Below are 23,327 nucleotides of genomic sequence, written 5' to 3'. Positions count from 1 at the left end.
GGAGGAGGGTTCAGGATGGGGAACGCGGGTATACCTGTGGTGGATTCATTTTGATATTTGGCAAAACTAATACAATATTGTAAAGTTTAAAAATAAAATAAAAATTAAAAAAAAAACACAAAAAACAAAACCACAAGTTATTTAAGAATAAATAAATGACTGAAATAGGCATATAAATATCTGAATCAGTAGACAGAATTTACCATCTAACATAAAGATGGACACAAATATCAGGCCCAGATAGTAACAGTTTTAAGCATATGTATTTAGTCGCTCAGTCTTGCCCAATTCTGCCACCCATGACTATAGTCCACCAGGTTCCTCTGTCCATGGGGATTCTCCAGGCAAGAATACTGGAGTGGGTTGCCACACCCTCATCCAGGGGATCTTCCCAACCCAGGAATCAAAGCCAGGTCTCCTGCATTGCAGGCAGATTCTTTACCATCGAGCCACCAGGGAAGCCCAGTTTTAAGCATAAATTCTAACAAATGTTAGAATTTCACACAGTAATTACACATTTGAGTATGTTTAACAGCATGACAGAATAAGAGGAAAGGCTGTTTAAACTCATATTTTATAAAGCTAGGATAATGTTGGTACTGAAACTTGTCTAAGGTATTAGAAAATGTAAGGATGGTTTACTAATACTAATATACATGTATATGTAGAACGTATATGTATGTAGAGACACCACACAATCAGGTTAAAAGGGAAAATACAACCATCTCACTTGATACAGAAAGGCTATTTAGTAACATGTAACCCAAAATCATAATTTTTTAAATTAATATGCTAAAGCTAGAAGAGAAATTTCCTTATTAAAAGCTTACCAACCCCATTGCAGCATTTCCCTGGTGGCTCAGCTGGTAAAGAATCCACCCGCAGTGCAGGAGACCTGGGTTTGATCCCTGGGTTGGGAAGATCCCCTGGAGAAGGGAAAGGATACCCAGTCCAGTAGAACTGCCTGGAGAATTCCATAGACAGAGAAGCCTGGCAGGCTATAGTTCACAGGGTCACAAAGAGTTGGACAGGACTCAGAAACTTCAAAAAAAGAAAAAAAAAACTTTGCTATGTGATTATCTATGAAAGTGCAAGTGAAGTCGCTCAGTCGTGTCCGACTCTTTGCGACCCCATGGACTGTAGCCTACCAGGCCCCTCTGTCTATGGGATTTTCCAGGCAATAGTCCTGGAGTGGGGTGCCGTATCTACGGAACACTACAGAAACATAACACATAATGGAAAGGTTTTAGTATTCTTCCCCTTAAAGTCATGAACAAAAATGACTGTCCGTGCAAAAGGAGAAGAGAAAACAAAGATAAGATAGTATACAGATTTTCAAAGTGACTGTTAATGGTATAGAATATGATTTTTTTTACACAGAAAAATCCATAGGTAAAAAAAATAATAAAATAATTACTCATATTTTGGGATTCAATGAAAAACCAGAATATCTATACACAGGAAAGCAAAAATTAAGATATACAATAAAAATGAAAAGATACAATTTGCAATAATATTAGAAAGTGGGGATGCTACTGGAAGTTAAATATAATAAACAGGGTATGATAGGTGTATGGATAAAGTTTCTAAAGCTCTATTCAAAGACATAAAAGAACACAAAGAAAGAAAACCTATTATTTCAAGGATGGGAAGTCTGAGTTTTGTGAGTTTTGCAAAAAAGTGAAGTCGCTCAGTCATGTCCAACTCTTTGCGACCCCATGGACTGTAGCCTACCAGGCTCCTCCCTCCATGGGATTCTCCAGACAAGAGTACTAGAGTGGGTTGCCATTTCCTTCTCCAGGGGATCTTCCCAACCCAGGGATCGAACCCGGGTCTCCTGCATTCTAGGCAGACGCTTTAACCTCTGAGCCACCAGGGAACCAATCTGTAAATTTTTTGTAATCACTATACCAATCACAGCAAAATGTTTCCTAAAATAGGAGAAAGTTATCTTAAAATTCACCCAGAAGAGTAAAGAGAGAAGAGCAGCTAAGATATTTAAGTGAGAACAGTGAGGGGCCCTGCCCTATCTGATACCATTATAAAATTATAAGACCTTATAAAATTTTAATAATTAAAAGCAGAATGTTCTAGAGCACAGATCAATAAGTAGGCCAGTAAAAAGGAAGCAATCTCAGAAACTGTCCTACACACAGAAACTTGTTATATGACAGTGATGTTATGAACCAGTGGAGTAAAGACGCAGAGATGGACTCTTAGGGGAGCTGACATAAAAACCAGCTATCCACGTGAAGCATAAAGCCATTAGTCTCTAAATCACACCATATACAAACAAACCCATATCTAAAGACTCAGGTATCAAGCCAAACCTTAAGAATTTAGAATAAAATAAGTGAAAGTGAAAGTCACTCAGTAGCGTCAGACTCTCTGTGAGCCCATGGACTATACAGTCCATGGAATCCTCCAGGTCAGAATACTGGAGTGGGTAGCCCTTCCCTTCTCCAGGGGATCTTCCTAAAAAATACAGGAACATTATTAAAACATGCCAAGAGTGAAAGACTTTTTTCCATCATTCACAAGAAATATGAATTAGAAATAAAAATAATTTATATAGCATTGTAGTGAAAATTATAAAAATGAGGAGATTACTCTAAAAAAATTAATATATAAGTCATAGATTGGAAGAAAGTATTTTCAAATGACAAAGGGTAACTTATTTTTCTTAATTTGGTTATTATCAATAAGAAAAAATAACTGACTAGAAAAATATGCTATTTGGATATAAATGTGGAAATTGACAGAAAAATAAGCTTTCCTAAAAGATATTAGCAATCTCTAACATGCAAATTAAATAACCATTAGAATCATAATTTCATTTGAAGGACAAAATATAAGCTGTTGATAATAAGTATTGTTAGAGCTTGGGAAAACATGAATTATATACACTGCTGGCCTGAGTGTGATAAAATATAAAATTTTAAAGCACGGGAGACCAGCCCAGATATGATCATGAAGTAAAAGAATAAACATTCAAATAGAAGGGAAACATCAAGTCTAGGGAAGTGAGGAATGTAAGCAATGGAGAAAATTATTTAACTCTTTCATTTAGCATTTTATTTATAAAAATATATCTGATGTACAGTGGCTGACTTTATTTTTCTGGGCTCCAAAATCACTGTGGATGGTGACTGCAGCCATGAAATTAAAAGACGCTTGCTCCTTGGAAGGAAAGTTATGACCAACCTAGAGAGCATATTAAAAAGCAGAAACATTACTTTGCCAACAAAGGTCTGTCTAATCAAGGCTATTGTTTTTCCAGTAGTCATGTATGGATGTGAGAGTTGGATTATAAAGAAAGCTGAACACCAAAGAATTGATGCTTTTGAACTGTGGTGTTCGAGAAGACTCTTGAGAGTCCCTTGGACTGCAAGGAGATCCAACCAGTCCATTCTAAAGGAGATCAGGTCCTGGGTGTTCATTGGAGGGACTGATGTTGAAGCTGAAACTCCAATACTTTGGCCACCTGATGCGAAGAGCTGACTCATTTGAAAAGACCCTGATGCTGGGAAAGATTGGAGGCAGGAGGAGAAGGGGATGACAGAGGATTAAGTGGTTGGATGGCAACACTGACTCAATGGACGTGGGTTTGGGTAAACTCTGGGAGTTGGTGATGGACAGGGAGGCCTGGCATGCAGCAGTTCATGGGGTCACAGAGAGTCAGACACGACTGAGCGACTGAACTGATGTATACTACAAAATATTTATATTTGTTCTAATTCAGTGGTAAGACTATATATGTAGCATATATACGACATATCTTGTTGTTCAGTCACTATGTTGTGTCCAATTCTTTGTGACTCTGTGGACCATAGTCTGCCAGACTCCTCTGTCTCTGGAATTTTCCAGGCAAGAATACTGGAGTCACCATTTCTGTCTCCAGGGAATCTTCCTGGTGCAGGGGTCGAACACACGTCTTCTGCATTGGCAGGTGAATTCTTTACGACTGAACCATCAGGAAAGCCATATATATTTGTATTTATATATTTATATCATGTATATACATATATTGTATTATACACTGTTACATGGTTAAAATACACTTTATTACATGATCTAAAATAAAATATACTTTCAGAGAATTTTAAAGAAAGATGTAATCCACAAGAAAGAGCGACAGATATAAGGATATAAAGATCAACCCAAGAGAAAGAGCACTAATCAAAAGTAACATAAAAATGAACACTTCCTAGAGTTGCAGCTTCATATGAGACTCTGAGCATCCCAGCAGACAACACAGAGAAGAGAAATTAGTTACAAGCTTCAGACATCCATAAGATTAATATAATCACCTGGCCAGAGAACTCAGGTACCTTGGTTCTGATTTCTGAGGTCAAAGTTCATGTCTGCTGCCCTGGGTTAGTTATTAAACAATACCCTCAACTGGTTTAATTGAGGGTATTAAACAAGTTTAATTTCTGAGAGGAAAATTTATGAGACCCCCTCAGAAATAAGAGTGGATTGTGGCAAGGGCTAATGATAAAAATGGTCCCTGGGCAGGCCAAGCCATGGTACTAAACAGTGCATATTTTTGTTGTTCAATCACAGTCATGTCTGACTTTTTACAATCCCACAGACTACAGTATGCCAGGCTTCCCTGTCTTCCACCACTTCCTGTAGTTTGTTCAAAGTCGTGTCCATTGAATCCATGATGCCATCCGACCATCTCATCCTCTGTCACCCCTTTCTCTCTCCTGCCCTCAATCTTTCCCAGCATCAGTGTCTTTTCCAGTGAGGCAGCTGTTTGAATCAGGTGGCCAAAGTATTGGATGGAGCTTCAGCTTTAGCATCAGTCCTTCCAATGAATATTCAGGACTGATTTCCTTTAAAGATTGACCAGTTTGATCTCCCTGCTGTACAACAGACTCTCAAGAGTCTTCTCCAGCAGCACAGTTAGAAAGCATCAGTTCTTTGGTGCTCAGCCTCCTTTATGGTCCAGCTCTCACATCCGTACATGACTAGTAGAAAAACCATAGCTTTGACTTTACATACATTTGCCGTTAAAGTGACGTCTCTACAATGTCGAGGTTGGTCACAGCTTTTCTTTCAAGGAGCAAGCATCTTTTAATTTCATGGCTGCAGCTCCGTCCTCAGTGAATTTGGAGCCCAACATCTGCCACTGTTCCCACGTTTTCCCCATCTATTAGAGCTTTTTAAATACTTACAGTGAGCTTTATTTTATGATTGCCTTTCATGTATGAGAAAATTAAGGGGAAAAGAGGTAAACAGCTTGCCTCCGCCCCATAGCTATCAAGTGGAAAAGCCTGGAAGAGAACTTAGACAGTCTGGCTCCCCATTACTCTGACTTAACGGCATTATAGCAAAGCCAGTTACATAAAAGTCATTTCGTGATCTTAAAGTCCTCGTGTGCGGCTGCCTGAAGGTCTGCCTTTTCCAGCAACTGAAACCAGGGCTCATGACTCCTAATTCTGTCCGGGAATTTTTTGACTGACTGATGAAGCCGTAAATCTATTTTTGCCACAAAATTGGAAGATATCTTGAATTTTGCAAATCATTTTAGGGGAACACTCAAGCATGAAACAACTCAAACATTAAAATCCCCCTACTTTGGAGAGAAGTGAACAAATGGTATATCCTCATTCAGTGGACCATGGGTATAAATTCTCACCACTGAGTATCCTTAATTAGGGAGTATTACAAGTGTAATTAACACAGAGCACACAATAAGTACTCGTTGTGTGCACAGCAGTGGTAACTGTTACTGTTATATGCAGCCATCTCCTAACTGTTCTCCCAGCTTCTGCATTTATGCCCTGCAGTCTCTACACTCCACCAGCATCATAAATTTGAACTCACTGCTGCCTTGCTCTACACTCTCCAGTGTCTGCAGATCACACTTAGAAAAGCCCAGCTCTTCGCCATCACCCCTAGGGCCTGGTGTGATCTGGCCCCACATGAAGTGTCTAATCTCATAGCCTATAATTCTCCCCCTTTCTCATTCTGCTCCATCCCCACTGTGCCCGCATCATTGGAACCTATCTCAAAGCTTTGGGAGTCATGCTCTCAGACTGGCTATCTTCTCTGTAATAACAGAGCCTTAACTCTTCGCGCTTTACGCCCCTACCCACCATTCACTTATCACTGCCCTGCACCGAAGTGTGTACAGGTGGATTCCTGGGATTAATGTCTGTCTTTCCCCCACTGCCCTATTAGAATGTAGCTCCTGAGCACAAGGACTTGACAATTTTGATGGTTGCTCTGTCCCTTCCGTCTGAAGTGTGCCTGGCACACAGGAGGCACTCAGTGAGTGCTGAAGAAAAGGAGGGGGAGGAAGCATTCAGTTAGGATTTATGACCGATTCTTGGACAGAGTTTTAGACATAACTGTGTGCTCAACCCTGACAGCATCATAGGGTAGACTGGATTCACCCCCAGCTCCTAAGGACAAGAAAAAATGTGCCTGCAATGCCAGGGGATATCATTGACAAAAACTGGAAATGCCCCTCATCAAGTGCTTGGAACACAACAAGAAGTGGCACCGTGGATGCCCCATAGGGCAAGGTTCAGCCTGGCACCAGACTCCTCACACTTAGATCTAATTAACAAGAACCCAGAGAAGGAGGCCACCGGGGAATCAGAGCACTCAACACTGCAAAAACAGCATCTGCAGGGGGACAGGGCTGGGCCCAACTGGGCTACATCAGTGGTGCTGGCCGTAACTAAGCTGTTAGATCCCCACCGCTGCAGCCAGGATGCTCCCGGACCACCATCCACAGACGGGGCCGTCCAGGGGGAGGCTGACAGCTGAGCCGCCTCCAGGCTTCTCAGAGCCCTTCTGTCCCTCTCCTCCCTTTATTTTTGTCAACATGGTAGGCAAGACTGAGACTCCCCAGTTAAGAGGAGTAACAGATAAATTCACAGGCACACAACACTTTACAGTCTACTTAACTCCATTCAGTCCAGTTCAGCCGCTCAGTCGTGTCCGACTTTGTACCCCTTGGACGGCAGCACACCAGGCTTCCCTGTCCATCACCAACTCCCAGAGCTTGCTCTAACTCATATCCATCGAGTCAGTGATGCCATCCAACCATCTGATCCTCTGTCGTCCCCTTCTCTTCCTGCCTTCAGTCTTTCCCAGCATCAGGGTCTTTTCAAATGAGTCAGTTTTTCATATCAGGTGGCCAATGTATTGAAGCTTCAGCTTCAACATCAGTCTTTCCAATGAATATTCAGGGTTGATTTCCTTTAGGATGGACTCATTTGATCTCCTTGCAGTCCAAGGGACTCTCAAGAGTCTTCTCCAGCACCACAGTTCAAAGGCATCAATTCTTTAGCACTCAGCTTTCTTTATGGTCCAACTCTCACATCCATACATGACTACTGGAAAACCATAGCCTTGACTAGATGGATCTTTGTCGGCAAAGTAATGTCTCTGCTTTTTAATATGCTGTCTAGGCTGGTCATAGCTTTTCTTCTAAGGAGCAAGCAACTTTTAATTTCATGGCTGCAGTCACCATCTGCAGTGATTTTAGAGTCCAAGAAAATAAAGTCTGTTACTATTTCCATTGCTTCCCCATCTATTTGCCATGAAGTGATGGGCAAAGGATACCATGATCTTAGTTTTTGAATGTTGAGTTTTAAGCCAGCCTTTTCACTCTCCTCTTTTACTTTCATCAAGAGGCTCTTTTAGTTCCTCTTTGCTTTCTACCATAAGGGTGTGTAAACTCCACTAGCTTATCTGTTTATTCAACCAATAAGTATGAGGACTTACTGGATGTCAGGAAATATTCCAAATGCTGGGACAGATCTCCCAATTCCAACTCTCTCTCTCTTTTTTTAAGATTTTTTTGATGTGGACCTCTTTTTAAAAGTCTTTATTGAATGATACAACATTTTTTCTGTTTCACATTTTTGGTTTTTGGCCGTGAGGCCAGTGGGATCTCAGCTCCCTGACTGAGGGTCAAACATTAGAAAGTGAAGTATTAGTCACTGGGCTACCAGGGAAGTCCCACAGATTCCAACTCTCTTGGAGTTTATTTTCTAGTTTGGGAAAGGCAACACTGTATATGTGTATGGTATATATGTGAAGTGAAGTGAAAGTGATGAAGTCATGTCCAACTCTTTGCGATCCCATGGACTATATAGCTCCTCTGTCTGTGGAATTCTCCAGGTAAAAATACTGGAGTGAGTTTCCTTCTCTAGGGGATTTTCCTGACCCAGGGATCAAACCCGGGTCTCCTGCATTGGCAGGCGGATTCTTTACCATCTGAGCCATCAGGGAAGCCATATATATATCATGCTACGTGTGTGTGTGTGTGTGTGTGTGTATACACACACATATATCTGTATATAAATATGCATGCAATATATGTGTGTATAAATATCACATGAAATAAACATATCAGATATTTTATCTATACCACCAGCTAGAGATAATCAAGCCCGCATATTATTATACTATGTGTATCTCCCACATGATGGAACAGACTTTCCAAGAGGTGAAAAGGACTATGGAGTGGGAGACGCCATCCTAACACAGAAGCCCATGGTTTGTAATGATAGGAAAAAAGACAAGGTTTATTTTCCTTGCTCCAAAAAGATGGTCTCTTGTCTTCTTGCCATGCATTTATGCACTCTCCTTTGCCCTCTATTTCTTTCTTTCCCTCCGCAAAGCAAGGTGCAAGGGAAGGACCCCAGGGGTGCCCCTTCCCCAACTGCCTGTTGCAACCAAGGTTGCTGGGGAAGGGGAGTGACGGGATCTTCCTGACTCTCATGTCCCTAACCCCAGATTTCCCTCCCTGACTCACTGCAGATGCATCACTCACATCTGTGGAAAATCAGTGGTTAGGGACTTACTTTACTCTCCTCCACTTATATTTCACCATCTCCTCACCTCAGACATCTTCACCCTCTTTACCTTTCCTCTTACAGATATAGGACTGCTTCCTAGGTGGCTCAGTCATTAAAAAAAAAAAAAAATCCATCTGCCAATGCAGGAGAGGCAGGAGACTGAAGTTTGATCCCTCGATTGGGAAGATACCCTGGAGGAGGAAATGGCAACTCACTCCAGTATTCTTGTCTGGAGAACCCCATGGACAGAGGAGCCTGGCGGGCTACAGTCCACGGGGTTGCAGAGTTGGACACAACTGAGCACCCACACATGCACAAGAGTACAGGAAGCAGGAAGAGAACAGGAAGCCCCTCAGAGATCACCGGGACTCATTTATCCGATGGGGGAACTGAGGTCCGGAGTAGGGCGGCCAAGTCAAGTCACATGGCACATCTGTAAGAAGAGCTCAGAGTCAACTCGGGAGGTCCACTCCCAGAAAAACCCCGTGGTGTCCACCAGCAAGTGCCAACTCCTCATCTCTCACCTGGATCACAGCGGTCATCTGCCTCAGTCTCCCTGCCGTTATTCTAATCCACGCTTATTGCGCCACTTCAGTAGTCCTCCTGGGAAGGAAAGTAACTGGGCATGGTTGAGCAAAAGTTTTTTCACTGCCCAGTGCATTGCAGGCAAAGTCCAAGCTCCCTGTGGTCCGGCCTCTGTGTCCAATGCTAGTCTGCTCCTGCTGTTCACGCCCCCTTGCTCCAGCCACTCTGGACTTCCTACAGCTCCTGGAATGTACCATCTTTTCTTAGGTGCCTCAAGGACTTTGCACATCCCCCCTTGCCCCTTGGGTTAACTGATGAGGTTCTTATCTACCAGATGTCACCTTTCCAGGGAAGCCTTCCCTGGCACCCTTGGCACAGTTAAATGCTCCTCTAATATCTGTTCATCTCTATATTTCAGCACCTTTCCCAGCAATAATTCATGGATCTCTCACTGCATGAACCATTCTAAATACCTTACATGGCACATCTCATTTAATCCTCATAGAGATTTTTCAAAAGGGTATTCCAATGTACCTGTTTCAGAAATGGGGAAACTGCAGCCCAGAGAGGTTAAGTAACTTGCCCCAGGTCACAGAGCTGGTGAATGTCAGAGCTAAGATTGTACACTGGCCCCACTCTCAAATATATGTCATGCTGCTGTGAATACCTGTTGAGCCAAATCTCTCAAATACAGGAACCATCAAAGATGTTCATCCCCAGAGAACCCCAGCACTTGGCCCAGCGACTCAAGTCTCCGCATGGAGTGTATACTGTGCAAGTGGCCACTGAATGAATGAGACACTTCTCTCTTGCTTTTTGGATTTTTCGTTTGCTTGCTTTGTTTTAATAGCATGCTAGAGAGCAAGATTGGAGAAGGCAATGGCACCCCACTCCAGTACTCTTGCCTGGAAAATCCCATGGATGGAGGAGTCTGGTAGGCTGCAGTCCATGGGGTTGCTAAGAGTCGGGCATGACTAAGCAACTTCACTTTCACTTTTCACTTTTATGCATTGGAGAAGGAAATGGCAACCCACTCCAGTGTTCTTGCCTGGAGAATCCCAGGGACGGCGGAGCCTGGTGGGCTGCCGTCTATGGGGTCGCACAGAGTCGGACACGACTGAAGCGACTTAGCAGCAGCAGCAGAGAGTGGGATTGTGCAGTGGCTGTAAAATGCAGATTCTGGAGGCCGACAGTCAGAGACATGGGTACCAAGCGTAGATCTATTACATGTTACAGCTTGAAACAGTTCATCTCTCTGAGTCCCATTTTTCCTGGTCTGTAAAATGGGGCTCATGATGATACCATGTAGGGTATTCATAAGGATTAAATAAAGAAATTTTTCAAAATTGCGCAGTGGTCTTCCCTGGTGGTCCAGTGGCTAAGACTCCATGCTCTCAATGCAGGGGGCTGGGTTTGACCTGTGATCAGAGAACTAGATCCTACGTACTGCAACTAAAAGATTCTGCATGGCGTAACTAAGAGCTCACATGCCAAAAGCAAAATGGAAGATTCTCCATGCCACAGCTAAGACCTGGCACAACCAAATATATCATAAATAAATAATTTTTAAAAGTGCACATCCTAGTTCCTGGACCTCGGTAGATCGCAGGTACTCAATGAGCATTTGTTATGATGGCCATTCATTCAGTGTGTTCCATCTCTTGCCTGTCCCTCTCTCTTTTCCCCTACATCTCCCCTTAATCAAGAGCAAGGCTCGTGGGGGTCTGGCAGGCCAGGAGGGGGCCCAGGCCACTCTGGCCTGCTAAGCCTGGCGCCCTCCTTGCCCACTCCACACAGCCACCTTCCAGCTGTGAAATAGACTCCCTGCTCCACCGGGCCCAGAGCTGTCAGGGGGCTGCCAATTTCACAGTTCACGAGGCTGCTGTTCCCCCCTGATTAATGGGGTGCCAGCAGCCATGGGCAGGGCCGAGACACCAGTCACACAGGGCACTCTCCTCCCCCTCCACCCCTGCCTCCCAGGGAGGGGAGAGCGGGTGGACCTCATGCATATTTATGCAGGGAGAGAAATGGTTCTGTGTTGCCTGCCTTCCCAGAAAATAAATTTCACCCAAGTCCCGTGCATTTCCCTCGGTGAACTTGGAAAGCTCTGGGGAAGAAAAGCACACACACCACACACACACACATGTGTGTGTGCGCGCATGCGCCCAGCTATGAAAACCCAAAAATACTTTGCGCCAGTGATGTGAGCAGGGATTCTCATGACAAGGATGACCCAGAGGACACAGGAGCTATTAAAGCCTGGAGCTCGGGTAAGGCTATTTGGAAATTAATTCCACTCTAGCCTGTAACCCTAAGGGAATTAGAACAGATAAGGTCCAGACTCAGGTGGGAAACTTGAGGAGCACTCTGCCACCTTTGAAGGCACTGTTCTCAGCTCAGGCACAGCTGCTTCCCTTCCCGTGACAGGCAAGCCACAGTCAGCATAGCCAGTGCCCATCCTAATGATGCTGGAAGAAAAGCTGCCATCTCGGGAAGACCCAACCCTTCTGTGCTCGATATCACACCTCTGGACAGACACTAGCTTGCTGTGCCTCGGTTTCTCCATCTGTGTGTAACAGAGTGGCCCCGTCCCCCTCCCTGTGTCCCAGTCACATTGGCCTTCCAGGTCACGGGACGGGCTAGGCTCTTTCTTTGTAGAAATTCTTCCACTGCCTCTTCAGCCCCTCATTGGGGCAAACACTGTGCATCCTTCTGACTTCAGTTTATTCCTTCCTCAGAAAGGGCTTGCTGAACAGCCAAACTGAGGCCAAGTCCCCCTCTCTCCTCCCCCAGAGAACTCAGCACATTTTCTTCCTGGTGGGTCTATGGTGGTCAGTAACTGATAATTCAGTTCACGTCTCAAGTCTTGTCTTCCCATTGCGGTTCCATTGTCCAATCATGTCCAACTCTTTGCAACCCCACAGACTGTGGCCCACCAGGCTCCTCTGTCCATGGAATTTTCCAGGCAAGAATACTGGAGCAGGTTGCCATTTCTTCCCATTAAAGGACAACATCTCTGAGGGCAGGGTCATGCCAGCCACTTTTGCTACTGCTTTAATGAATCTTTGGTGAATGAATGAACAAATGAACTGCTGAGCAGTTGTTAGAACTAAATAAAGCAGCCTAGGAAGTGCCTCATCTATTTGTAGGAGACTCTCAATAGGATAATAACTAACATGAGTGGAGCCTTTTATCTGTAAAAAGCACTCCTCTAAGCCCTGTGACATGTTTTAACCCATTTAGTCTAACAACAACTCTGCCAACTCTGACTTTCCCCATTTTAAAGATGAGGACAATGAGAGACGGCGACATTTACTCCTAGGTCAACGTTATGCATGCCTAGTAGATCTCAGAAAGTACTAACATCAGGAGTCAACCAAGGCAGCCTTGCTCCAGAACCACACACCTAATCACCAGGCTCTAGAGAGACCTTAGCTTCCTCCCTGCACCTTCCATCTCAGTCCTTCTCAGCCCTAAATACCCGGGTTAGAGCCTCCCTCTCCCACGGACTCTTTGCTTATTTGCCAGCCCCATTCTCTTAATTCTGGGAACTCACATCCCCCTTCCCTGAACCCACGCATAGACAACTGAGGTTACAAAAGGCCGCCCTTGACATCAGAACAGTCTCCACCATGCTCTGGCCCTTTTGAAGGATGGGGCAGACCTCGTTTTCTTACAAGGTGAGGACACAGAATCCCGCAGCAAGGACAATCAGATGCCTCAGGACAAAAGGAACCTCCCAGGAGGTTCACCTGTAAGGATACCAAGGTCACCTTCCTCCCGACATCCTGACAAGTTAAGAGCTGGATGAGGGTGCAGAGGTCTCATGGTGCAGCTGATTGTGCACAGTTACTCTGAGCCCCAGGGAGGAGGAGGGGGAGTCAACCCAGGCCACACATGTTACCCCCACTGCTTCCTCTCCTCCAGAGGACAGCCTTGGGCACCACGAACAGCCATTGCCAAGGACACAGACGGATGAGAGGGAGGTGCGCTGAGCCCAAGCAGGCTGCCTGTCTGTCCACTGGGCGAAGCCGCTTTCCGGAGGGGTGATGAACAGCGCCAATCAGGCGGCACTTAACGTAATTATAATGAAGTGGATGCATCTGGTCTCCGAAGGCTTCATTCACAAGGGAAATGATGAGGAAGCGATCGCTCTCTCTGCTGACCTCCTTGGGACACTTGGGAATAATCCTGGAGCCAGGAGGTTATAAAAAGAAGCTTGAGACTTGTCTCTGCCACCTATTACAGTTAGAATGTGAGGGACTGGCGCCCCTTTTCTCTTAGCATCATTTCCGTCCAAGGAAGTATGAGGAGATAAGGATTTGCATGAAAGAAAGGCTTCTTCTCTTCCTCTTAAAGACCTGCTGGTTTTTCTAATAACTTCTCCCCGCTATACACACACCATTAGTCATGCCAACTAGGCATGTGGCACTGATTTCTGGCTCAGATTCCACTGGCCCCATGCCATATGTGTATCCACAGCCCAGGGAATCTGGTGCAAGTGAGACAGGCTGGGATCTAGGACCCGGGACCCTTCCTTGCAGTGCTCATATCCAGACAAACATCTCCTCAAGCAATACAAGGCAAAGAAACTCTAAAACACTAAAAATAACTGCATGCATACACAGTTGGGGCAAATTATGGACAAGAAGATACAAAGAGATCAGAAACCCAACTGCCACTCCTGAAGAGTGGGAGCAAAAACAGGGCGCCAGGAGCAAAAGCAGGGCACTGCGCAAGCCCTCTGCACACACCACCACCAAAGGCTGGGCAAGCTGCCTAAGCCGCCCTTGTGGCCCGAGCCCTAGACCTCCGCCTCTTCTCACCCTATATAAGGAACCAGCCTGCCCTTGCCTGGGGAGCGAACAAGGGGACCTATCACTTGTTTTTGCTCCCCCTTGCTGCAGCAGAGGCCCCAATAAAGCCTTGCCTGAATTTCTTGTCTGGTGGTGGTGTTATTCAGTCACTAAGCTGTGTCCGACTCTGTGCGACCCCACAGACTACAGCACATCAGGCTTCCCTGTCCTTCACTATCTACTGGAATTTGTTCAGATTCATGTCCACTGAGTCGGTGATGCCATCCAACCATCTCATCCTGTCTGGTCCCCTTCTCCTCCTGCCCTCAATCTTTCCCAGCATCAGGGTTTTTTCCAATGACTTGGCTCTTCGCATCAGGTGGCCAAAGTATTGCAGCTTCAGCTTCAGCATCTTGCCTGCTTCAGCATTCCTGCCAATGAATACTCAGGGTTGATTTCTTTAAGATTGACTGATTTGATCTCCTTGCTGTCCAAGGGAGTCTCAAGAGTCTTCTCCAACACCATAGTTCAAATGCATCAATTCTTTGGTGCTCTGCCTTCTTTATGGGCCAACTCTCACATCCATACATGACTACTGGAAAAACCGTAGCTTTGATCATATGGATCTTCGTCAGCAAAGTGGTGTCTCTGCTTTTCAACATACTGTCTAGGTTTGTCATAGATTTTCTTCCAAGGAGCAAGCAACTTTTAATTTCATAGCTTCACTCACTGTCTGCAGTAATTTTGAAGCCCAAGAAGATAAAATCTGTCACTGCTTCCACCTTTTCCCCTTCTATTTGCCATGAAGTAATGAGACTGGGTGCCGTGATTTTAGTTTTTTTAATGTTGAATTTCTTGTCTGGCCTCTTATCAACTTCTATTGATTGGGAAAATTCAAGAACCTTAGTATCAGAAAGGGTAGGAATTGATCAGCAAAGTTCCAAGCTGCTCACTGTACAGATGGGAGGATGGAAGTTCAAGAAGGAAATAAGACGTTTCCTAGATCATTAATATGTAAGGCAAGTGGCCTTTGCACAAACCTGTTCACATATTATTGGGTTTCATTCTCAAAACAACCCTAGGAACCTGACACAATTATTAAATCAGTTTCACAGAGGAGGAATCTGAGACTTAAAGAGGTTACTTAACTTGCCTAAGATTGAGGTGTTATGTGGGGACATCTGCCCCTCTCCAAAACCATCACCCAGCTGCTGGCTAGTTCTTAGAGGGGCGTGCCATTGGAGTTGTGCTGTGGTTTGAACACTGAAAGATTTCGGTAGGCCAAAAGTTGATTAAATCCCATCTTCTTTTACACTCCAGTGGGGTGCTGGGTACTGAAAGAGAGCCTGTGGTGAATGCTTTTATAAAATAAAGACACTTAGAAAAATAATCTGTCACTCTCTGATTTATCTCTTCACTAAGCTAAGCTACTCACAAACCAGGTTCTTCTGGAGCAAGCACACCAGCCCTGCTCTGAGCAGATGGACTCCCCACCGTTCTGGACAGGATGCTATGCTTTGAGGCACCAAACCCACAGATGCCTGCTTTAGCATGAATACATGCGGGTGCTTCATCACCCAGAGGGCGCCTTGCTGGTGACTCTGAGATTCTACCATCTCAGCAAAGCGGATGGGACCAGAGCTCCCCATATGGGCAGAAAAGGCAGACAGCCTCGGATTTGTGGGTGAATGGTGGTGTGGCCTGGTGTGAGGATTTGCCCATTAGCACTTTCAACATCGAATGTGACAGATCCTCTCCTGCGTTATTTGAAGAGGAGACGCAAGGAGATAGAGACAAATAGTGTGTATCTCGCAAGGAACAGAGGGGAGCCAGGAGCAGAAGCTGAGAGGCAGTCAAAGCAAGAGGTGGGCACGCACAGCCTAGGAGATAAGGAGGCCATTAGCAGGTGGAGGCAAAAGAATCTCAGATACTCTTTCATGAATTTAGAAGAGCTAAAGGATGGCAGAAACAAGGTGCCAATTTTTATTATACCCTAACAATGGCTTTTTCTCCATGAAGCCTGAAACTGTTTTATGATTATTCCTGGACCCCGTGTTCTCCAACTTAAAGGCAGCAGAGAACTGGTGAGAAATGAGCATTTCAAGGTCATGCAGGCTTAGGTACAAATCCTGGCATGTGATCTGGGACCAATTTTCTGAGCTCGCCCAGCCCCTCCTGGCTCATCTGAAAACGGGGGGCAATTAGAGGTACTGACCACACCAAACTTTTTGAGGATTAAATGTACACATATTTAGTAAGTGTTGATCACAGAGCTTGGTCTACACAGGTTAGCTAACGTTACTCCCATTGCAACTAAAAAGAAACCTGCATTAGCTAAACCAAGTAGTCCATTCTTTGAAACTTAAACAAGCTGAAGAAAACACTCGATGTCAGCCATGCATTGACTCATTTTCTCATTCAATTTGTCCACTCATTTGAGAAGTTATTTGTCATCTTCTCTGTGCCAGACTATGTTCTAAGCAAGTGAAAAGCATTGCAAAAAAAAAAAAAAAAAGACAAAATACCTGGGCGAGGCAGACAATAGATACATAAATATGTGTGATGATCAAAGGGCGAGCCCTGATGCTCCGAAGAGGAAGGCCTCAGTGACAGGGTGAGATATAAGGAAACCATGCAGACAGCTGGGGGAAGAACTGTTCAGCGATGCAAAGAACCTGAGGTGGCTCCCTCAAACCAAACCCTTATGGAGGATGATAAAAAAATACATAACAATGCAAGACCAACATTACCGCTGCCCTGTGTGTGTGTAGTATGTTAGCTTACAAAAAGGATTCACTGCTACCATCACTTGGTTCTCCCACACGCTTATGAAATTGGCTTTTCCATTTTACCAATGTGCAGACTGAAGCTCGCAGCAGGGTTTCACAAACTTGATCCTCCTGACATTTTGGGCTGGGTGATTCTTTACCGTCAGGATTTGTCCTGTGCATGGCAGGGTGTTCACCAGCATCCCTGATCCCCAGGACTAAATACCAGTAGCATTCTCTACCCCTCCTCCAGTCATGACAAATCAATGTCTCTAGGAAGGGAAAACCACCCCTAGTTGAGAACCACTGGTTTAGAGAAATGAAGTGACTGGTCCAAGGTCTCAAATTAGCTCGAGCAGATTAGGTGAGATTCTGACCTGCTTTTCAGCACCTCTGTGATCCAGCATATTCTACCGCTGTCTTCCTCCTACTGGGACTTCGTCTTCCTGAATGCTCCCAGCACAGGAGCTTTGCACTTGCTAGTCCCTCTGCCTGAAAAGCTCTTTCCTCATATATTCACAAGGCTTACTTTTTCATCCACTATAGATTTGTCCTCATCGACTTAGATCTACTACAGATCTAAGTCTATATCTACTAGTCCTTCATCTACTATAGGTCACCTCATTGCTGAGACCTTTCCTGCAGGTCCTAATTCCCTTCCTTTTGTTTCTTTCCCACTGTAATCATAATGGTTTTATAATATGGGCATGCTGAGTTGCTTTAGTCATGTCTGACTCTTTGCAACCACATGGACTATAGCCTGCCAGGCTCCTCTGTCCATGGGATTCTCCAGGCAAGAATACTGGAGTGGGCTACCATTTCCTCCTCCAGGGGATCTTCCTGACCCAGGGATCAAACCTCTGTCTCTTACGTCTCTTAAAGGCAACTTCTTTTCCACTAGCACCATCTGGGAAGCCCATATACTATACAAGACTGTATATAATTTATTCATATAAAATAGACATTTATAAAAGTTATATTTTTATTTAGTTATGTATCTTATATATTTTCTCCTTTGTTTATTTATGGTCTTTCCATACTCAATAGAAAGCTCAATAATATAGATTTGTACATATTTTACTCATTGCTTTATCCTCACCCTAATTAGTGTCTGATGGGCCTCCCTGGTGGCTCAGTGGTAAAGAATCTGCCTGCCAATGCTAGAGAAGCGGGTTCGATCCCCAGGTTGGGGAGATCCCTTGGAGAAGGAAATGGGAATCCAGTTCAGTATTCTTGCCTGGGAAATTCCATGGATAAACGGGCCTGGCAGACTACAATCCATGGGATCACAAAGAGCTGAACACGATTGAGCAACTAACTAGACAACAACAATTAGTGCCTGATACGAAGGCAATGGCAACCCGCTCCAGTGTTCCTGCCTGGAGAATCCCAGGGGCAGGGGAGCCTGGTGGGCTGCCGTCCATGGGGTCGCACAGAGTCGGACACGACTGAAGCGACTTAGCAGCAGCACGTAATAGGTACTTAATTAAAGCTTGTTGAATTAATGAATGAAAATGTAGATGGAAAAATGTTTCCTTATTTAACACATGTTTCCTGAGACTTCCTGACACAGGGGTGTTGCGCTAAACATGTATCAGGAAATTTAAAACATTCAGACCGTTTTACTCAGTAATTCTACTCCTGGGAATACACCCTGAGGAAATAAACCAGAATGGTGCAAAACAAATTTAAGTACAAAATGTTTGTTGCTGACGAAAACAAAATGGCAAGGGAGAAAAGAAGGCAACTGAGACGTTCATCAATAAATCAGCTATGAGATAGTTTTACAGCAGAATGATAAACATACTGAAATATTTATGATATTTAATAAAAGTATAAGAGAAAATTATATAGGTTTTTCTTTCAATATGTAAAAGAAGAGAAAAGAAAAAAAGGAAACACGGTAAAACGTTACTGTGGCAATTTGAAGAGGTATTCTGAAAAATGATCATTTACACTTTATTTTTTTAAGCTTTCTAAATTTAGCATCTATAACTTTTATAACTAGGAAGTATTAGGACAAATAAGGATCGATCTTAATTGTGGGTAGACATAGCGATTTATTGCACCCCCGAGTGGACAAAGAAACCAAAGCGGGATGAGTCCCCATGGGAGGCCTGAGGCTGAGCAACCTGCGCTCTGGGATACTCAGACCTCAAACGGGTGACTTCCAGCCATTTCAAGGGAGGCCAGGACGGGAGGTACAGAGTCCCTTGACTGCTGGGAAATTGCTCCAGCTCTGATCAATCAGGGAACAGCCTCTCCAGCCCCCGACATTTATCAAACCTCCTTCACCCTCATCTGTCACTGTGCGGTGGGGCCGCCTCGCCGGGCACAGTCTAATCAAGTCAGGATGCCCCAAGGGTCCCTGGCGACAGAGAGGAGGGGGCTGTGAGGGAGCATGGAGAGAGGATCACGAGGCAGGAGGGGGAGAGCAAGTGTTCAGAGAACGCCCGTTTGTTTTGCTATCACAGCAATTAATGCTGGGAAGTGACATTTTAAGGGGCTCTGGTGACAGCATTGGTGACATTCCTGTTGGTGATCCCATGACAAATCTCCGTCTATATCTTATTTTAGAGAGTGTGGAGACAGCTCAGAGGATGGCTGTCTGGGGATGCTGAGCTCCTGTCTGTCGGAGGCACTGCTCCCTTCTGCTTTGCCAAGCCCAGACAATCAGGCACCAGGGCCAAGGTCTGGGAGGGGCAGGGCTTAGAAATCAAAGTCAAAACTTTGTTGCAGAGTCAGGCTCTCATCTTCCATAGCCTCCTTAACTCTGCTACGTAGTATGATGAATTGGAGCAAAAATGAGTTTTCTAACATGCTACAAGTGATCAGCTGCAGTTCAAAGAAAAAGAAAAGAAAAAACTGTCTAAAATCGGGTACTTTCTAGGCTAACTAGTTTTAAGGAACCTATATTTTCAAACACATGGTAGCTCTCTTTGTTCAAATGTTACAGCCTGAGAATTAGAAGGGATTGCTTAAATTGTGTCTAAATCTCCAACACTGCTACACCATCCTTAACAAATGGCTACTCAATCCTCTGTGAATACTTCCAAAGACTAGGAGTTTATGACCTTTAAAATTAAGAAGGAGAGGCAATGTGGATGTAACAAGTTGCTTGCCAAATGATATTCAGGATACTGCAGGGATGAATACAGTGTGGCAAAATGCAGACAGCAGTGAACCCGAACTCAAGAGATGTAGGTTTCAGTAGAGCTTCGCCCCCACACTGGCTCTGTACTGTGGGGTGTGAGTGGTTTCATTTCTCTGAGCCGAGTAAGGTTCCTTCCTTCTCTCTCAAAAAGGTTCAGTAACACCCAGGGTTTATCATATACTGTTTATGAAGCCATTCTATAAATGTTCAAAGACTATATAAAATAAAGCAGCTATTACTGTTTTATACCCCTCTAAACTGTGACCTTTTAGGAAAGGACCATTTCCCATTTTGCTCTGTATCTTCTGCATTAAATACGGTGCCTTGCACACAGTAGGTGCTCAAGGTGCTCAGTAAAGGTCTGTTAAATACATGAATAGTGAGTGGGTGAATGGCTGAGTAGTAAGGGGGAGGTGTACCCAAAGAGAAGATGCAGGAACTATACTGGCAGCTGTCTGCAAATGGCTGATAAAGGTGCCCAGGAGCCAGAAGGTACAGCAAACAGGCCCTGGAACAGTTTCCACTGCAGATTTCAAATAGTGCTTTTAACAAGGAGAGGGGAGAGGCAGTTAGGTGTGAAGATATCAGGGTAGTCTGGTGGAAGAAAGTCATATTCAAAGCTTTCTTCTTTGTGTGCTGCAGAGCTGGAATCCCAGTATACAGCCCAGTTTGAAACGATGCTGCCTATCTTGCTTTCCACTGATCCCTGGTAGCCCGGGAAGCACCCTGAAGGTGATGTCAAAATAAGAGCCGCTGTTAGGAAGGACTTTCCCCAAGCTCTCTGAGAAGCTCTTTCTGGGCCCTGGGACAGCTGGGAAGAGGAAGGTGTTGAGTTGTGGCTTAAAGAATGGGTGGTCTTTCCCAGGCAGGGAGCAGGGTTGGGGGGAGGGGGTAAAAGCAAAAATAAACAAGGAAAGAAGACGAAAGAGACACAAAGTTCATTTGGGAGGGCAGGTGGTGAAGTTTCAAGAGATGATGGTGCAGGGGGGTTGGTGAAAACTCCACTGGGCTGGCCACAAGGACAGAGGGGCAAGACACAAAGTCGCCACACACCGTGCTGCCTGTCTCGGGCGCCATTCCTAGTTCCTCCACCAACCACTTACCTTGAGTCTAATGACAGTCAGACTTCACCTCTCCAGGCCAGAAACACCTCCGGAAGCCGTCACAGACCCAGCACTTAGGGATTACCTCCTTGTGGATACCCCAGCACAACGCAGCCCCTGAGGCTGAAAGGACTTTGAACTTCAGGCGATAACCCCCTCATAAACTGTGAAATCAACTCAGGGGTTCAGACCAACATCAAAGAGATGGCAAAGAAGAACAGAAAATGATCAGAGCACGCCACATGCAATACGGGAAGGATTCTTTTGCCAAACTTATTGTAGACACAGATATACACTCATTCACAAGAACATGTGTCTCCAAATAAGACATACTGATGGCCACCGGGCAAGGAAAAGATGCTCAATGTCACCAACTATTAGAGAAAGGCAAACCTAAACCGCAATGAGGTGTCACCTCACTTCGGTCAGAACGGTCATCATCAGAAAAGTCCACAAATAATAAATGCTGGAGATGATGGGGAGAAAAGGGAACCCTCCTACACTGTTAGAACATAAATTAGGATAGCCACCATGGAAAACAGTATGGAGGTTCCGTAAAAAAAAAACTAAAAATAGACTCCTGTGATTCATCAATACTACTCCTGGGTATATATCCAGAAAAGATGAAAACTCTAATTTAAAGAGATACACACACCCCAGTGTTCTATTGTAAACAGCAGCACTGTTTACAATAGACAAGTCATGGAAGCAATGTAAGTGTCCATCAACAGATGGGTGGATAAAGAAGAAGTGGGAAATGTATATACAATGGAATATTACTCAGCCATGAAAGAAGGAAACAAGGCCATTTGCAGCGACATGGATAGACCTAGAAACTGTCATATTAAGTCAAGTAAATCAGACAAAGACAAATATCATATGATGTCACAAATATCACAAATGTCTATGTGGAATCTAAAATATAACACAAATGAACTTATTCACAAAATTCAGACACAGAAAACAAACTTATGGTTAACAAAGGGGAAGGCTTGGGAGGAGAGATAATTTAGGAGTTTGGGATTAACAGATACACACTACTATACGTAAAATAAACAAGGACCTACTGTATAGCACAGGGAATTATATTCAATATCTTGTAATAACATATAATGAAAAAGAATGTGGCAAAGCAGAAACATACATGCATGTGTATAACTGAATCACGTTGCCCTGTATCTGAAACACTGTAAATCAACTATGATTTTAAAAAAGCATGTGTGTGTGGTCACAGTGCAAAATGTTTCTCATTGTGGTCAACACTTAATGAACACAACAGTAAGACACAGCTTGCTAGCATTCTAAGCCCATGTTTTCTCTCTTCTGATCAAATAAGTTGACAGGATTATATCGTGCTATCTTCAGAACATGCCTGGGTTTGGGACATGCTTGAGAAGTCCTTGGGAACATGCTTGGGAATGAGACAAAGCTGAGTTCAAATGCCAATGTCTTAACTTCTGGCTCTATAACTTTGAGATGAGCTCTAAAGTTTGATATGAATAATTTCTTTCTTATGAGATGCATGGGAAGATTCAGTAAATTGCTGATTTGAAAATACTAAATTCAATATTGTAAAATTAAATAATAAAATAAAATTTAAAAAAATAAGAAAATACTAAACACAGTATGTATGGTTCAGAAAAAGGATAAAGGATCCGTGCAAAGGTTACCAGCCTATGGAAAGACACTAAGATAACCATCTGCCTCTTCACTCATATATCTATTCCTCCATCTATTGACTCAACACGTATTTCAACATCTATTATGCAGCCATGAAATTAAAAGATGTTTGACCCTTGAAGGGAAAGCTATGACAAACTTAGACAAAACATATTAAAAAGCAGAGACGCATGATACTGGATGCTTGGGGCTGGTGCACTGGGATGACCCAGAGGGATGGTATGGGGAGGGATGAGGGAGGAGGGTTCAGGATGGGGAACACATGTATACCTGTGGCGGATTCATTTTGATATATGGCAAAACCAATACAATATTGTTAAAATAAAGTTAAAAAATAAAATAAAATTAAAAAAAATAAAAAGCAGAGACATCATTTTTTTCCAACAAAGGCCATATAGTCAAAGATATGCTTTTTCCAGGAGTCAGATACAGATGTGAGTTGGACCATAAAGAAGGCTGAGTGTCAAAGAATT

General features: G+C 44.0%; 1 protein-coding gene and 1 non-coding gene across 2 annotated transcripts in view; both read right to left on the bottom strand.

Moving 5' to 3' along the window:
• LOC104994778 (astrotactin-2-like) overlaps nt 1-23,327 on the bottom strand; it is a 450,679-nt gene that overhangs the window by 188,165 nt on the left and 239,187 nt on the right. The gene's annotated exons all lie outside the window — the stretch shown is intronic.
• TRNAS-AGA lies at nt 1,808-1,879 on the bottom strand. Its single transcript has one exon. It is a non-coding gene; the product is annotated as a tRNA-Ser (tRNA).

This window comes from Bison bison, unplaced genomic scaffold, assembly GCF_000754665.1.
Source record: "Bison bison bison isolate TAMUID 2011002044 unplaced genomic scaffold, Bison_UMD1.0 scf7180017864266, whole genome shotgun sequence".
In the NCBI taxonomy this organism is placed as follows: Eukaryota; Metazoa; Chordata; class Mammalia; order Artiodactyla; family Bovidae; genus Bison; species Bison bison.
This window is presented reverse-complemented; position numbering and strand designations above follow the sequence as displayed.